At 46.2% G+C, this 16,392-nt stretch overlaps 1 long non-coding RNA gene across 1 annotated transcript; it reads left to right on the forward strand.

Moving 5' to 3' along the window:
* Positions 1-80: 80 nt before the first annotated feature.
* Positions 81-5,347, forward strand: LOC132364122 (uncharacterized). The gene is made up of 2 exons (XR_009502703.1): positions 81-188; positions 5,117-5,347. It is a non-coding gene; the product is annotated as an uncharacterized LOC132364122 (long non-coding RNA).
* The last annotated feature ends 11,045 nt before the right edge of the window (positions 5,348-16,392 follow it).

Below are 16,392 nucleotides of genomic sequence, written 5' to 3' on the forward strand. Positions count from 1 at the left end.
CCCGACACCGCCCCCCCCCTCCGCTCGCGGCGACCACGCCCACCCCTGGCCGCGTCTGGCTTCTTAAAGTGGCACGAGCCCGGCACAGGTTGGGGTGGGTGCTGAGTCCTGTCTGGGGAGGGAGTAGACACCAGAGGCGACAACAATGCAGCCAGGTGCCGCGGCCCCCGGCGCGAGGCGGCCTCCAGGTGCGTGACTGGGCGCCCGGCGGCGTGGGGGGAGGAGACGGTTGGCCCGCGCAGCGGCCGTCAGTGCGTGCAGTGAGGCGCCTTGGAGCGCAGCGCGGGACAGCCTCGGCTGGCCCGGCGACCCGCGCGCTGTACATCCGGGTCCCAGCGCGGCCGAAGGAGCGCGGGCGCTACACCTCCTTGGTTGGCCCCCGGAGGAAAAATGCCGGACCCCCTGCCCAATTCCCGGGATGCCGGCGAACCGCCCCTCCCCACCCCGCCCCCCTAATTCCGCCTCCCCACCCACAGTAAACCTTCGGAATCTGCACTAACCGGAAACTCCCCTGCTCAAGAGCTCTCCGTGGCTCCCCAGTGCCCGCGGGCCGCTGTACTCAAACTTTCGTGTGCCAAAACCTGGAAGCAAGAGGACAAAAACATATTTCAGGGCCCATCCCTTGAGATGATAAATCTCAGGGCAAGAATTAGGCGAAATTTAAAACAGCGCCCCAAATGACTCAGTTATCAAGATAAGTATGTTTGTGCGGTATTTTTAAAAATAAAATTAATGCAAAAAAATCCATGATGAAGAAAATACTAAAATTTAAGTAAAGAAGGAATCCAGCTCTGCAATTGTACAGGGACCTCCCTCACCTCATCCAAACTCTGACTCTGCAGGGTTTTGTTTTACTTTTCCTACACTTTTTTTATTTTGAAAAGGGTGCAGAACTAGCACCCTTCACCCTTATGTACCCTTCACCCAGCTTCCCCCAATGATATCTCACATTCCCACAGTGTGTTGTCAAAACCAGGAAATTGATGTTGGTACCATACAATCAACTCAGGTACAGATATTTGGATTTCACCGGTTTTGGGGGATTTTTTTGTTTTTTTTTTTTTAATTTTTATTTTATTTATTTATTTTTTGGCTGTGTTGGGTCTTCGTTGCTGCACGCGAGCTTTCTCTAGTTGCTGCGAGCAAGGGCTGCTCTTCGTTGCGGTGCGCGGGCTTCTCATTGCGGTGGCTCCTCTTGTAGCGGAGCACGGGCTCTAGGCACGCGGTCTTCAGTAGTTGCATCTCACGGGCTCTAGAGCGCAGGCTCAGTAGTTATGGCGCACGGGCTTAGTTGCTCCGCGGCATGTGGGATCATCCTGGACCAGGGCTCGAACCTGTGTCCCCTGCATTGGCAGGCGGATTCTTAACCACTGCGCCACCAGGGAAGCCTGATTTCACCGGTTTTTACATGCATGCTTTTGTTGCTGGTGGTGGTGGTCATGTATAGTTTTATGAACTTTGATCACTTACAGATTCTTGCAATCATCACGATTGGAACAGCTGAAGGTGTGATAATGGTGCTATGGCTATGTTATGGAAAGAGTATTTGTCAGATGAATGGATAAAGATGTGGTTTATACATACAATGGAGTATTACTCAGCTATAAAAAAAGAATGAAATAATGCCATTTGCAGCAACATGGTTGGATCTAGAGGTTATCACACTAAGTGAAGTAAGTCACAAAGAGAAAGGGAAATACCTATGATATCACTTATATGTGGAATCTAAAATATGATACAAATGAACTTATTTGCAAAACAAATAGATTCACAGACATAGAAACAAATTTATGGTTACCAAAGGGGAAAGGCACTGGTTGGGAGGGTGGGGAGGATAAATTAGGAGTTTGGGATGAACGGATACACACTACCATATGTAAAATAGATACAGAACAAGGTCCTGCTGTATAACACAGGGAACTATATTCAATATCCTATAATAAACCGTAATGGAAAATAATCTGAAAAAGAATATACGTATGTATATATCTGTAACTGAGTCACTTTGCTGTACACCAGAAATTAACACAACACTGTAAATCAACTATACTTCAGTACTAAATAAAATAAATAAATAAAATACAAGAGAAAAAAATAAAAAGAGTCTTTGTGAAGAATACATGAGGGCATATGTACAGAAGAAATGATATAGGATTTGCTTTAAACTAATGAGGAGGGAATTCCCTGGCAGTCCAGTGTTTAGGACTCTGCTTTCACTGCTGAGGGCCCGGGTCGGGGAACTAAGATCCCACAAGCCACAAGCTGTGTGGCCTGGCCAGCAAAAAAAAAAAAAAAGAAAAAAAAGAATGAGGAGGGCATGGGGAAAGCTGGACGAAACAAAATCGACTGTAAGTTGTTTATCGTTGAGGCCAGGGATATGGACTTATGAGGGAGTCATGATATTCAAGTAGCTAAGGCTGCTGAGCTCTCACAGAACTGCCAGATCAAGCTCTTTCTGTGTGATCAGCATTCTTGTTGACCCCTGTTTTTTACCCAGGCTCAGACATGGGAAGCAACCTGCCCAGACATAGGCAGAGCCAGAATCTTTGTTTTTTAAGATTTATTTTATTATTTATTTATTTATTTAATTTATTTTTGGCCGCATCGGGTCTTAGATGCCGCATGGGTGATCTTTTGTTGAGGCATGCAGGATCTTTCGTTGTGGCACGCAGGCTCTTGGTTGTGGCATGTGGGTTTTATCTTCTCTAGTTGCCGTGCGCAGGCTCCAGGGCGCTTGGACTCTGTAGATTGCAGGATTTGGGCTCTAGTTGAGGCGTACTGGCTTAGTTGCCCCGCGGCATGTGGGATCTTAGTTCCCTAACCAGGGATCAAACCCACGTCCCCTGCATTGTAAGCCAGATTCTTTACCCCTGGACCACCAGGGAAGTCCCCCAGAGCCAGAATCTTAATCCAGGCCTGACCCTCTCCAAAGAGCAGAGTCAAGTGGTAAACTGCATCAGATTTTTCCATCAGATATTCAGTAATAATTTCTCCAAATATCAAACACTTACTACATGCTAGACACTGTTTTGAATTAGAGGTGGGAAAACATTTTCTGTGAAGGTCCAGATAATAAATATTTTCAGCTTTGCGGGCTACAGCATCTGTAGCAACGGCTTAACTAAATGGGCATGGCTGTGTGCCAGTAAAACTTCATTTCTAAACACTGAATTTGAGTTTTATATAATTTTTACATGTTATGAAATATTATTCTTTGGTTCAAACACTGAAAAGAGAAAAAGAAACATTTTTAGCTCAAAGGCTGTACAGAAGCAGTTGTCTGGCTAGATTTGGCCCTTCCTTCCTTCCTCCCTCCCTTTCCTCTTTCCTTCCATCCTGCTTTTTAAAAAAAAAAATTTAATTCTGATAAAATACACATAACATAAAATTTATCATTTTAACCATTTTTAAGTGCACAGCTCAGTGGCGTTAAGTACATTCATAGTGTCTTGTGATCATCCCCACCACCCACCTCCAGAACTTTCTCATCTTCCCAAACTGAAACTCTGTCCCCATGAAACACTGACTCCCCAGCCCTTCCCCCAATCCCTGGCCCCAACCATCTACTTCCTGTCTCTGTGGATGTGACTCCTCTAGGGACCTCCTGTGAGTGGAATCAGACAGAATTTGTCCTTTTGTGTCTGGCTTATTTCACTGAGCATCATGTCCTCAAGGTTCATCCATGTTGTAGCAGGTGTCAGAATCTCCTTCCTTTTTTAAGGCTCGGTAATGTTCCACTGTGTGGATGGACAATTTGTTTATCCATTCATCTGTCGACGGACACATGGGTTGTTTCCATCTTTTGGCTATTGTAAACAGTGCTGCTATGAATATGGGTGTACAAATAGATCTTTTTTTTTTTTAAAGATTCTTTTTTTTAAGGATTTAAAAAAAATTAATTTATTTAATTTATTTTTGGCTGCGTTGGGTCTTCGTTGCTGTGCGCGGGCTTTCTCTAGTTGTGACGAGCGGGGGCTACTCTTTGTTGTAGCCAAATGAAGCCTGTTGAAGCGCAGGCTTCTCATTGCGGTGGCTTCTCTTGTTGCAGAGCACGGGCTCTAGGTGTGCGGGCTTCAGTAGTTGTGGCTCACGGGCTCTAGAGCGCAGGCTCAGTAGTTGTGGTGCACGGGCTTAGTTGCTCTGCAGCATGTGGGATCTTCCCGGACCAGGGCTTGAACCTATGTCCCCTGCATTGGCAGGTGGATTTTTAACCACTGGACCACCAGGGAAACCCTACAAATAGCTCTTTGAGACCCACTTTCAACTCTCCTGGGTGTATACCCTGAAGTGGAATTACTGGATCATATGGTAGTTCTACTTTTAATTTTTTGAGGAACCTCCATACTGTTTACCATTCCCACCAATCGAGCACAAGGGTTCCAGGTTCTCTACATCACTTGTTACTTGTTTTCTTTGTTTTTGTTTCTTTCTTTTTGTTTGTTAGTTTTTAATAATAGCCATCCTGATAAGTGTATGGTGGTATCTCATGGGGGTTTGATTTTAACTCCCCAAGGGTTAGTGATTAGGATTCTCAGTTTTTCATGTGCTTATTGCCCATTTGTATATATTCTGTGAAAAAGTGTTTATTCAAGTCTTTTACCTACTTTTAAAAATCAGGGTTTGTTTTTGTGTTGCTGAGGTGTAAGAGTTCCTTCTATATTCTGGACATCAATCCCTCATCAGATATATGATTTGCAACTATTTTCTCCTATTCCCTAGGTTGTCTGACTCAATATTATTAAGATGTCAACACTACCCAAATTGATCTACAGATTCGATGCAATTCCTGTTAAAATCCCAACAACGTTTTCAGAGACAGAAATGTCCCTTCTAAAATTCATAGAGGGGACTGCTGGTGGCGCAGTGGTTAAGAATCCACCTCCAATGCAGGGGACTCGGGTTTGGTCCCTGGTCAGGGAACTAGATCCCCACATGCATGCCACAACTAAGAGTTCGCGTGCCACAACTAAGGAACCTGTGTGCTGCAACTAAGACTCGGCACAACCAAAAATAAATAAATAAAATTTAAAAAGTTAAAGAAAAAAATTAAAATTCATATGGAATCTCGGGGCTTTTGTGGCGGTCCAGCGGTTAGGACTCCGTGTTTCCACTGCAGGGAGCGCCGGTTCCATCCCTGGTTGGGGAACGAAGATCGTGAATGCCTTGCAGTGCAGCCAACAACAACAACAAAAAATCATATGGAATCTCAAGGGATCCCACATCGCCGTTACCATCCTGAAAAAGAAGAATAAACTTAAGGACTCACATTCCCTGATTTCAAATTTTACCATAAAGCTACCTAAATAAAACAGTGTGATACTGGTATCCACACAGAAGCATAGACCAATGGAGTAGACTTGAGAGCAAATTTTATGTGTATGTTAACCACAGTTTTTTTTAAGTATAAAAAAAGAGGGAATTGTCTGGAGGTCCAGTGGTTAGGACTCTGTGCTTTCACTGCCGAGGGCGCGGGTTCAATCGTTGGTCAGGGAACTAAGATCCCACAAGCCGCGCAGCCAAAAAAAAGAAAGAAAGAAAAATAGAAAAAAAATTGTCTTTGGCAGCCTTTTCTTATCAGGGACAAAATGTTAGCTACAAAGCCCCAATCCCCTCTTCCCCAAACCCACTGCTTCCCAAATTGATATTTTTGATTGCTTTACCTGAGGCCTTTCTACCAGGTGATTAGTATTTTATTTTTCAAAAAATGAGGAGAAAGAGAAGCTGAGAATATTTAAAAGAGCCAGTGTGGAAAATGGCTGGGTTGACTGCCTTTCAGAAAAAGGAGGTCAATTAACCTTTGACCCACCAATTCCACTTTCCACGGAAATCACTGTAATCTGCTGATGGTAACAATACCAGCTAATACTTACTGTCAAGCCTCGTGTTTTTTTGTTGTTATTGTTGTTGTGTTTTCTTGGCCGCGCTGCAGGGCATGTAGGATCTTAGTTCCCCGACCAGGGTTTGATCCCTTGCATTGGAAGCATGGGTCTTAACCACTGGACTGCCAGAGGAGTCCCAAGCCTTGTTTTAAGCACTTAACATGTGCTACCATTTCATCCTCATGAAATAGGTACCATTGAAACCCCATGAAATGGGTACCATTATTAGGTCCAATTTACAGATGAGAAGACTGAGGTAACCAACCCCATGAAATAGGTACCATTATTAGGTCCAATTTACAGATGAGAAAACTGAGGTCTTGAGTGGTTACGTGACTTGCCAATGTCACCTAGGAAAACAAGTACATTGAAATTGCCCTTGAATATTCAGACCCAGGGAAGAGCTGAAGTCACAGCTCAAGTCTGAAGGCTGTCTCCTGGCAGAATTCCTGCTTAGTAAGATCAGTCTTTTTGTGCTAGTCAGGCCTTCAACTGATTGGATAAGGCCTACCCACATTAGGGAGGGGAATCTGCTTTACTTAATAGTCCACTGATTTAAAATATCAATGTCATCTGAAAACACCTCACAGAAACAGCCAGAATAATGTTTGACCAAATACTGGGCACCGTGGCTCAACCAAGCGGACACATAAAATTAACCAGCGGGACTTCCCTGGTGGTCCAGTGGTTAAGACTCCATGCTTCTACCACAGGGGGCACAGGTTAAATCCGTGGTTGGGGAACTAAGATCCCACATGCCATGCGACACGGCCAAAAAAAAAAAAAAATTAAAATTAACCAAATTAAAATTAATTAACCCAGGGTAAGATAGGATTTGTATTTACAAAGATCCCCCTGGCAGCAGTGGAAAATGGCTGGTGGGGAATAATAGCAGAGGCAGGAGGCCAGGGAGGAGGCTGGTGCAGTCACCCAGGCAACTGATGATGGGGTCCTGGACCAGGGTGGGGGCCAGGGGGGATGGGGTGAAATGGACAGAGTCAACAGGTTTGTTTTATTTTATTTATTTAAATAAATAAAATTTATTTATTTAATAAATTTATTTATTTATTTTTGGCTGCGTTGGGTCTTCGTTGCTGCGCGCAGGCTTTCTCTAGTTGTGGCGAGTGAGGGCTACTCTTTGTTGTGGTGCGCAGGCTTCTCATTGCGGTGGCTTCTCTTGTTGCAGAGCACGGGCTCTAGGGCGCGCGGGCTTCAGTAGTTGTGGCGCACAGGCTCAGTAGTTGTGGCGCACGGGCTTAGTTGCTCCGCACCATGTGGGATCTTCCTGGACCAGGGCTCGAACCCGTGTCTCCTGCATTGGCAGGCGGATTCTTAACTACTGCGCCACCAGGGAAGTCCACCGGGTTTGTTTTAAATGTACAATTTAATGAGTTTTAATATCACTGTGCTCTAATTGTAAAGCGTTTCTGTCACCCCAAAAAGAAATCCCGTCCCCATTAGCAGTCACTCCTCTGTCCCCTAGGCCCTGACAACCACTAACCCACTTTCTGTCTCTGTGGATTGGCCTGTTCTGGACATTTCATATAAATGGAATCACACACTATGTGGCTTTTTGTGTCTGGCTTCTCTCACTGAGTGTTGTGTATTCAGGGGTCATCCACGTTGTAGCATGTGTCAGTGCTTCACGCCTTTTTATGGCTTAATAATATTCCACTGTGTGAATGGACCACATTTTATTTTTCCATTTCTCAGCCCCCACCATCTTTCTCCTGGACCAGCACAATCCTCAAGGCCATGCCTCCCCCCTGCAGCCCCTCCCCCACCATGGTCTGTCCTCCCCACAGAAGCCACTAGAGAGCGTCCTGTCCCCGAGTACCTGAGTACCAGAGTCAGGTCCTGCCCCTCCTCTGCCCACAGCCCTCCAGCCCTCCTGGGATCCTACTTCCCTCAGGGTAAAAGCCCAGATCTTCCCTGTGAACTATAAGGCCCCGCCCACCCCCCATCTTCACCTCCTTCCTCTCTCTCTCCTCTTCACTCACTCTGCTTCAGTCAACTCCTAGCTGTTCCTTCAATATGCCAAGCATGGTGCTGCCCCAGGGCCTTTGCCCAAGCTGTTTCTCCCACCTGGAATGCCCTTCCCCCAGACACCCACAATTGCCCCCTCCCTGATCTTCTTCAGGGCTCTGCTCGGATATCTCCTTATACATATTAAGTGTTTGCTGCCATCCGCCCCCAGTACGGCGTTCCCTAATGCTATTTCACTTCTCTCCATGGCACTTCTCACCATCTGACATATCACATATTTATTTACTGTCTTCCCTGCCATCTCTCACTAAACTATAAGCCCCCCAGGACAGGGATGCTTGTTCTGTGTCCCCAGAACCTCACTCAATGTCGGGAAGACAGGAGGTGCTCACTAAGTATGTGTTGGATGAATGAATACTATCTGCACTCGAAAAATTTAGACCATGTTGTAAATAATCAAATATAGGGTTTTTCTCAACCTTGGCTCTGTGGACATTGTGGCCAGATCATTGTCTGGGGGGGCCGTCCTGGGCACTGTGGGGTATGGAGCAGCCTCCCTGGCCCCCACCCACTTGATGCCAGGAGCCCCCCCCTCCAGCTGTGATAATTACCAAGGTCCCCAGACATGGCCCAGCGTCCTCTGAGGGCAAAATCACTCCTGGGTGTGACCCTGTGCTGGAGGGTGAGGATTACCCGTTCCATTTTACAAATGAGGCTTACATCAGGCACGGGAGGTATCAGAGTTCTGCTCATTGGGGTTCTTCACTCATATGCTCCCCTATACCCTGGGGGACCACACATCCCAGGGGCCTGGGATAAGCCTGGTTTACAACCATCATTCTGGTGTAAATCAATTAGTGTCCCTTTTGCTTTCAGACCCGTCCTGATTTGCACTTTGGTGAATGCCTACATCCACTCAAGCTGGAATCAGGCACAGTGTATGACTCAGCATTCCCACTCCTGTGTATGTACCCAACAGAAATGCTGCCAGGACACGTGCTAGAATGTTCCATAGCCGCATTAGTCATAACCGGCCCCAGCTGGAAACAACCCAAATGCCCACCAACAGTGAAACGGATAAGTAAATTGTGCCAGGGTCTCAGAAAGAGAATGGAGCAGTGAGAACAGGTGAAGTTCAGTCATCCCCAACATGGGTAAACCTTCGTATGAATGTTGAGTGCAAGAAGCTGGATTGAAAAGAGACCATGCTGCTGTGACTTCCCTGATGGTCCAGTGGTTAAGAATCCATCTTGCAATGCAGGGGACACGGGTTCGATCCCTGGTCGGGGGACTAAGATCCCACATGCCGCAGAGCAACTAAGCCCGTGCGCGGTAACTACTGAGCCCACACACCACAACTAGAGAGAAGCCCACATGCTGCAGTGAAAGATCCCGCATGCCGCAGCTAAGACCCAACGCAGCCAAAAAGTAAATAAAAATAAAAAAATAAGGAATAAGAGTTAAAAACAAAAAAAGGCCATGCTGCATGATTCAAGGTGTATGAAATTCAAAAATAGCCCTCCCCCCCCCAGTTTGTGTTGTTGGAAGACAGGATGCTGGGTATCTTTGGGAGGTAGTGACTGGAAGAGACACAGGCGATTTCTGGGGTTTCTGAGAGCTGGTCATTCTGAATCTTGATTTTCATATTGGCTACTGGCATGTGTTTACTTTGTGAAAGGCATCAGATTTTATACGTTTGATTTATGCCGTTTCTTATTTTGGTTAAACTTCAGTCACAGCTTCAGACTGAGAAAACAAACTTATGGTTACCAAAGGGGAAAGGGGGAGGGGAGGGATAAATTAGGAGTTTGGGATTAACGGTTACATGGTACTATATACGAAAGAGATGAACAATAAGGACCTATTGTAGAGCACAGGGAACTGTATGCAATATCTTATAATAACCTGTAGTGGAAAAGAATCTGAAAAAGAATACATACATATATATATATACACATACATATACATACACACACACACATATATATGTGTAACTGAATCACTTTGCTGTACACCTGAAACAAACACATTGTAAATTAACTATACTTCAATTGAAAAAATTCAATCGCCACTTTGCAAATGTAAAGTGTTCTTATTTAGATGATAAATTATAGGAACACCCTTCTCCTAGAGCCGGGCAGGGTGGTGGGGTGGTCTCAAACTAAGGCCCAGGGGCCGTATCCCCCTCTACTGCCTGTTTGTATGCCCCAGTGAGCTGAGAATGGTTTTTACATTTTAAAAAAATTATTCATTTATTTTTTACTTATTTTTTTGGCTGCGTTGGGTCTTCATTGCTGCGCGCAGGCTTTCTCTAGTTGCAGCGAGCAGGGGTTACTCTTCGTTGCGGTGCGCGGGCTTCTCATTGCAGTGGCTTCTCTTGTTGCGGAGCACGGGCTCTAGGCGCGCAGGCTTCAGTAGTTGTGGCTCGCGGGCTCTAGAGCGCAGGCTTAGTAGTTGTGGCACATGGGCTTAGTCGCTCCGCGGCATGTGGGATCTTCCCGGAGCAGGGATCGAACCCCTGTCCCCTGCATTGGCAGGCAGATTCTTAACCACTGCGCCACCAGGGAAGTCCCGGAGGGGAATCAAAAGAAGAATCATAGTTCATGTCACGTGAAAATTGTATGAAATTCAAATTTTAGAGCCCATAAATAAAGCTTTATTGGAGCACAGCTATGCGCATTTGAGTATGTGTCATCTGTGGCTGCTTACTGCAGAGTTGTGTAGCTGTGATCGAAACCGTGTGGCCGGAAAAGCCAAAATGTTTTCTACTTGGCCCTTTTAGAAAAAATGAGCCAACATTTGTCTCAGTCATGCCTTGACTGGTCCATCTAAAGCAGCCCGCTCTGCTTTTTTTTTTTTTTTTTTCCTGACGGTGCTGCGCGGCAAGCCGGATCTTAGTTCCCTGATCAGGGATCGAACCCGCACCCCCTGTAGTGGAAGCACGGAGTCTTAACCACTGGACCATCAGGGAAGTACCCCCTCTGCTCTTTTTACACTCAGAGTCACACTGTTTCTTCACTGTGCCTCCCACCTCAGGGTCTTTGTATCTGCTGCTCCCTCTCCCTGGAATGCCATCTCCACTTTTGGTCATCTTTCAGGTAACAGTTAAGGAATCACCTCCTCCAGGCAGCCCTCTGGGATCCCCCAGGCTAGATCATAGCCCTCCCTGTTCTATCCTCTCCTTTGCTCCTTCTCTCTCTCCTTCCTGGCACAATTTGAAAGCTTCCATTTGTGCAGATATTTGATTGACTATTTCCTTCACCAGAGGGTCAGCTCCTGGAAGGCAGGGATTCTTTTTTTCCTCTGACAGGCTCCCAGGAAAACATTTGCTAGACCAATGAGTGCCGAGACTGGAGGGATGTGAGGAATTCCAAGCAAAAAGGTTGAGCTGGGCTGCAAAGCTGATTGGTGTGTTTGCAGGCGGGGAAGGGCAGGGCGGGTGGAAAGTCCCTCAGCCTGGAGGTCCCAGGGGCAGATTACAAAGAAATGCAAAACAATTTGCCTAGGGCTCTCAGTGAGTCCCTGTGGACCTGCTGGGAGCCCTCACAGGAGGCGGAGTCCGGAACAGACCCACCTTCACTTACCGTCTAAGAGTCTCAGTTTTAGCCTCTGTAAACTGGATCTGAACAGTGAGAACCTTCTGAAAGGGCCAGCAAATCCGTCTCCTCCGTGAGACCTCTGCACAGTTCAGTGATCTTAGGAACCAACACTGGACCACCCATTCCCACCATGCAGCCCCACCAGACCTCCCTAAACTCAGCTGTTCAACCATCCAGAGAAGCAGTACACCCCTTCCTAAGGCTATTCCAGAACATTCCATGCTACAGAACATCCCTAGGGCATGTAGTGGGACTACCTAACCCTGAGCTGTGTGCAGTTATCCTGGACCCTGAGAGAAAAAGAGAAATCAATAATACTGGTCCTATCTTTCTTTTTTAAATTAATTAATTATTTTTGGCTGCTTTGGGTCCTTGTAGCTGCGCGCGGGCTTTCTCTAGTTGCCGCGAACGTGGTGCGTGGGCTTCTCATTGCAGTGGCTTCTCTTGTTACGGTGCATGGGCTCTAAGCGCGCAGGCTTAGTTGCTCCATGGCATGTGGGATCTTCCCGGACCAGGGCTCGAACCTGTGTCCCCTGCATTGGCAGGCAGATTCTTAACCACTGCGCCACCAGGGAAGTCCCTGGCCCTATCTTTCTTTAAAATTTGGATGCTTTGCTCATCATGGACTTTTTTTGCATTTATTTGAAGTTTAAAAAGTGATACTGGGCTTCCCTTTAACTTAATTGCTTCTTTCAAACCCTGTCTCTAAATAAAGTCACATTCTGAGGTACTGGGGGGTTAAGACTTTAATATATATGTTTGGGGGAGGGGCACAATTTAGCCCATAACAGGAGCAAACTCTTCAACGGGGCTTAATGTATGCCAGGCACTGTGCTAGGTACTTTATATTAACTTCTTTAAGTCTCACAAGAGCCCCATAATAGAATAGGTTCTGTTATTATTCAACATTTTACATGAAGAATCCTGAGGCTCAGAGAGATTATGTAGCTTGCCCAAGTTCACACAGGCAGTGAGGGCAGAATCTAAACTCATGATTTCTGGCTTCAGATCAACCAAATCTGCAATCCATCTAGGAAGTAGTAGTGGAGCAGAGTTGCTCCCTGACTAAACCATGTTTTTTTTTTTTTTTTTTTTTAATTGTGGTAAAATATACATAACATAAAATTGCCCTTTTTAATCTTTTTTTTTTTTTTTTTAAAGGTCTAGATTTGTTAGGATAACTCATGATCACCAAATAAAGGAAACAGACTTTTTTTTTTAAAAGTATTTGTTTATTTATTTATTTATGGCTGTGTTGGGTCTTCGTTTCTGTGCGAGGGCATTCTCTAGTTGTGGCAAGCGGGGGCCCCTCTTCATCGCGGTGCGCGGGCCTCTCACTATCGCGGCCTCTCTTGTTGCGGAGCACAGGCTCCAGACGCGCAGGCTCAGTAATTGTGGCTCACGGGCCTAGTTGCTCCGCGGCATGTGGGATCTTCCCAGACCAGGGCTCGAACCCGTGTCCCCTGCATTGGCAGGCGGATTCTCAACCACTGCGCCACCAGGGAAGCCCCCTTTTTAATCATTTTTGAGTGTACAGTTAAGTGTATTCAGTACACTCACATTGTTGTGCAGCCATCCCCACCATCTATCTCCAGGACTTTTCCATTTTTCCAAATGGAAACTCTGTCCCCATTAAACACTGACTCCCCCTCCTCCAGACCCTGGCCTCCACCACTTTACTTTCTGTCCCTTGGATTTGACTCCTTTAGGGACCTTATATAGGTAGAATTATATAATATTTGTCCTTTTCTTTTGGCCACACCATGCAGCTTGTGGAATCTTAGTTCCCTGACCAGGGATGAAACCTGGGCCCTCAGTGGTGAAAGCGCAGAGTCCTAACCACTGGACTGCAAGGGAATTCTCCAATATTTGTGCTTCTGTGTCCAGCTTATTTCACTGAGCATACCATTTTATCCATGTTGTAGCCTGTGTCAGAATTTCCTTCCTTTTTGGAACGAAATTGGGTCATTTGTAGAGACGTGGATGGATCTAGAGACTGTCATACAGAGTGAAGTAAGTCAGAGAAAAACAAATATCGTATATTAACGCATATATGTGGAACCTAGAAAAATGGTACAGATGAACCGGTTTGCAGGGCAGAAATAGAGACACAGATGTAGAGGACAAACATATGGACACCAAGGGGGGAAAGTGGTGGGGGGGTGGTGGTGGTGGGATGAATTGGGAGATTGGGATTGACATATATACACTAATATGTATAAAATGGATAACTAATAAGAACCTACTGTATAAAAAAATAAAATTCAAAAAAAAATAATAAAAGTGCCAAAAAAAAGAGAGAAGAATTTCCTTCCTTTTTAAGGCTAATATTCCAGCGTATGAATGGACCACTAAACCCTGCCTTTTTAAGTCACTTGGTTCTGCCCTTATTAGCTGTGTGACCTTGGGGAAATCACTTAACTTCTCTGAGCCTCAGTTTGCTCCTGCATAAATAAGCCCACAGAAAGCCCAGGGTGTGGGGAGGATTACGTGAATTAATTGGTTTATTATTATTATATTTTAATATTTAGGCTGCACCGGGTCTTAGTTGCGGCCCATGGGATCTTCATTGCGACATGCAGGATCTTTAGTTGCAGCATGTGGACTCTTAGTTGCGGCATGCATGCGGGATCCGGCTCCACGACCAGGGATCGAACCTGGGCCCCCTGCATTGGGAGCACGGAGTCCAACCCACTGGGCCAGCAAGGAAGTCCCGTGAATTAATTGATTTAAAGGGTGGTGATGGGTATCCAATACGCGCTCAACGGCATCAAAAGACAGATGCAAGGGGCGTGCAGTGGCGGCCTCTGGTCAGCAGGAGCCGCTGCCGGGACCTCCGTGTCCGCCCCGCGCCGCAGCAAGCGCACGCGCAGCAGAGCCTTCCTGCAGCGGTTGCTTTTTTTCGTGCTTCTTCCCCGCCCTTTACCCTCGCCTGTATTTATTACTGCACACCCTGAGCCTGCCTGTCTGCTTTTGCTCTGTGCTGAAGGCCTGCTCCTCCCCCAGGCTTCTGGGTCTGGGGATGGCGGTGGGGAGTTGTCCCCTGCCAACATCTGGCCCCATCCCTGCAGCTGTGGGGTGGAACACCTCTGCATGGAGGGTTACAGAGGGGAGGGAATGTCACATTTCCCCATTCCCCTTAAACTCTCCCCGGCTTCTTTAATTTACATTAAGTTAAAATTTCTCAATAAGCAATCTATTCACTTGGGAGCAAATTCAACCCTCTTAACGAGAAAACCTTTGCTTTTCATCTCTGAAATGTTCCAATTTGCAAGGAAGTGCTGTGAAGTGCCTAAGACGGAGCCCAGCACACAGTGAGTGCTGAGTTCACTTAAACATGTTTTAAAAATTAAGATAAATCATTTATTAAGAATGGGAAACTGGATATCCATCTGCTGAAATCGCGCCCCCCGAACGGCGCATGCGCTTGCCTTGTAAAATTAACGTGTCAGGAACACAGGCGCAGGTGTTAAAGATACGGGATTGAGCTCGGGCATTGACGTCTGCTGCCTGGCACTCTGCGGCTCCGATCCTCGGTCGTTCGGTAGATATTTCTGGAGCAGCTCCTTCCTGCCTCAGTTTCCCCCTGGGTTAAACGCGGGATAGTGATGGCAGTCTTCGATTAAACGAAATCAGGGCTGTGATAGCGCTTTACAAAGCAAAACGCGCAAAGCCTTTGCGGAGAGAGGAGTGCATAGGCTTATTTTAGACTCCAGACCCGAACTTGCTTGGCTTTTTACAGACGCACATCTCCCCTTCTCCCAGCGCAGGGAAAGCACTGCAGTCCCCCTCTTTTTGACAGAGTGAATTTAGGGGAAGATTTACTGAAAGGGGTTTATTTACGCTAATGAGAATATCATTAATTGATGCAAGAAATACTTATGAGCGCCTACTGTGTACCAGGCATTGAGCTGGGCTCTTTACCAAGAATAAAAATACTGAATTGAATGCCAATTCGTTCTCTTGAGCCAAAGATCTGAAATACAGCTGTTTCTTAGGGTCATATTAGGACACAAATGCAAAATAGTCTTCCTGCGCCTCCCCCTGGAGAGAAAATGAAGTAGAAAATGCGATTGCGCATGTAGAAAAGCGCTTAGCCCCCGTACTTGCGACAGGGCAAACCAGTACCTGAAATGTGTTTTATTAATAGTAATGATAGCTAATTAAAAATAGCTGACGTGTATTGAGAACTGTGTCAGGCACGGCGCTAATCCCTGTACATATATTTAGTGAATTTTACTCTCCCCCAGTGAGGTCGTACTGATGACCCCATTGCGCAGATAAGAAAGCTGAAGAATAGAAAAATACGAGTATCTACTGTAAGAACACTTAAAGTGGTGGAGCTAATAAGGTGTTTTGTTCACTGCTATATCCACAACACCTATAGCAGTGCCTGGTATAGTAGACGCTCAATCTCTCTTTGTGGAATAAATGAGTGATTAATACCTGCCTTTAAAAAAGCTTTTTTTTTCTTGTAAATAGACAGGTAGTTGCAAAAACGGTACTGAGAGGTCCCTAGTACTCTTACCCCTGTACTGTCATCTTACATAACATCAAACCGAGGAAATTAACCTTGGTACAATCCACAGACCCTATTAATATTGTAATCTGCTTTTAATAGGAGTGCTTGGCACTTTGCAGACTGATATAGTTGCTATGATATGGTTAATATTCTCAGCTAAAACGGCTCTTCGCTTTTTGCACCTAAGTGTTGCATCCCGGAGGCGTGTACCCTGCACCGGGCGGACCACGCCCCAGGGAAAATCCAAGTGTGGAACGCAGACCCTCTGTATTAGTGCAGCGGCGCCGACGCATAAGGGTTACCCTGTGGGAGGCCGTCCATGCGCCTGCGCGGGGCGTCGCTTCGCCCCCGCCCCAGAAGCGGGGTCAGATGACCCGCCCAACCGGCGTCGGCCTATAAAAGCTTG

This window comes from Balaenoptera ricei, chromosome 3, assembly GCF_028023285.1.
Source record: "Balaenoptera ricei isolate mBalRic1 chromosome 3, mBalRic1.hap2, whole genome shotgun sequence".
Classification (NCBI taxonomy): Eukaryota; Metazoa; Chordata; class Mammalia; order Artiodactyla; family Balaenopteridae; genus Balaenoptera; species Balaenoptera ricei.